General features: G+C 38.4%; 1 non-coding gene across 1 annotated transcript; it reads right to left on the reverse strand.

Annotated features, from left to right (window-relative positions):
* Nucleotides 1-738: 738 nt before the first annotated feature.
* On the reverse strand, nucleotides 739-845 carry LOC128293591 (small nucleolar RNA R71). Its single transcript, XR_008283772.1, has one exon. It is a non-coding gene; the product is annotated as a small nucleolar RNA R71 (small nucleolar RNA).
* Between the last annotated feature and the right edge of the window lie 1,234 nt (nucleotides 846-2,079).

The raw sequence follows: 2,079 nt of genomic DNA on the forward strand, positions 1-2,079 counted from the left end.
ATCACGCAATCAAGTTTTTGGCGCCGTTACCGGGGAACTAAAATATTAGGAACGCTAAATTTTTATTACTTTAGCCATTTATTTTTCTTGAAAATTAATTTAATTTTATTATTTTTATTACTAATTAATTTACTTTTTCTTTCTCTTGGCAGGTTTTTATAGTTTATGACTAGAAGAAACCCGCCGGGACCATTACTTTTTGACAAAGAAATAGATGGCACAGTTCGTAGAAACCAAAGAGAAATAAGGCGCAGCTTAAGATACACAGAGAACGAGCAAGAAGATGATACTCAACCCCCAACCGAAGAGATGGCTGAAAACCAAGGCAATCAGCTACCTCCTGCAATTGCGGTTAATCAAAATCCTGCTCCACGCACTATGCATGATTATGCTAAACCTTCTTTAACAGGAACTGAATCTAGCATAGTTAGACCTGCTGTAGCTGCAAATACTTTTGAACTGAAACCTAACACAATTCAAATGATGTAGCATTTTGTTCAGTTTGATCGTTTGCAGGATGAAGATCCTAACGCTCACTTAGCAAACTTTCTGGAGTTTTGTGACACTTTCAAAATTAATGGCGTTTCTAATAATGCTATTCGCCTTCAATTGTTCCCTTTTTCACTGAGAAACAAAGCTAAACAGTGGTTGAACTCATTGCCACGAGGGTCTATCACTACTTGGGAACAAATGATCAAAAACTTTTTACTAAAATATTTTTCGCCAGCTAAAATGGCTAAATTACGTAATGATATCTCTTCTTTTGTGCAGATGGATTTAGGAATACTTTACGATGCACAGGAGAGATACAAGGACTTACTGAGAAGGTGCCCTCACCATGGGTTATCGCTTTGGCTTCAAGTACAAACATTCCACAATGGTTTGAATCCCTCGACTCGGCAAATGGTTGACGCAGCTACTGGTGGAACCATCAACAACAAAACACCTGAAGAGGCTTATGAATTCATTGAAGAAATGTCATTGAATAACTATCAGTGGCAAGTCATGAGGACTAAGCCAACAAAAATAGTTGGCGTTTATAACGTCGACTCAGTTACTATGCTGTCAAATCAGGTAGAACTTCTCAATAAAAAGATTGATGGTTTACTTGGTTCTACGCAGGTACATCCAGTAATGAGGTGTGACTCAAGTGGAGGAGGTGTGCATACAGAATATCAATCCTTCAATCCTACAACCGAAAGGGAACAAGTCAACTATATGGGTAACAACAACTTTTGATCTCAAAATAACCCACACAGTAATACTTATAATGCAGGTTGGAGGAACCACCCAAATTTCTCCTGGGGTGGTCAAGGGAATCAAAAGCCACAACATCCTCCGGGTTACCAACAACCACCCTACCAACAGGAAAAGAAGCCAAATCTTGAAGAGCTCAAAGTTCATATTAGTGTTAGAAACCCGTTTTCAGAACACTGATGCAGCACTTAAAAATCAACAAGCGTCAATCCAAGGGCTTGAAACTCAGATAGACCAGCTTTCCACACTGATCTCCAAATGACAACAAGGTAGTTTGCCATGAAATACCGAACCTAACCCAAGGAAACAACTCAACGCAATTAATATTCAAGATGACGAAGTAGTCGTTGAGCCTGAACCATAACTGATGCAAGAAACTATGGTAAGCAAGGGTCAAGGTAAGTTAGGTCAAAATACAAACAAACCAGTGAATGAAGAATATAAATCTCGGGTCCCATACCCTAACGCGACAAGGAAAGACCGCTCAGACGAACAATTCGGTAAATTCCTCAAACTTTTGAAAAAATTATATATTAACTTACCGTTTATTGAAGCTTTGTCGTAAATGCCAAATGCAATGAAATTTTTAAAAGAGCTTTTAGTAAATAAGCAGAAGTTGGACGAAGCGTCGCATGTCAAGCTAAACGCAGCCTGCTCAGCTATTCTATAGAATAAGCTACCCTACAAATTGAAAGATCCAGGGAGTTTTACAATCTCTTGCTTAATTGGTAGTTTAGATATAAGTCATGCATTAGCTGATTTAGAGGCTAGTATTAACATCATGCCTTACAAAATGTTTAAGCAACTAGGTCTTGTGAAACC

This window comes from Gossypium arboreum, chromosome 5, assembly GCF_025698485.1.
Source record: "Gossypium arboreum isolate Shixiya-1 chromosome 5, ASM2569848v2, whole genome shotgun sequence".
Lineage (NCBI taxonomy): Eukaryota > Viridiplantae > Streptophyta > Magnoliopsida > Malvales > Malvaceae > Gossypium > Gossypium arboreum.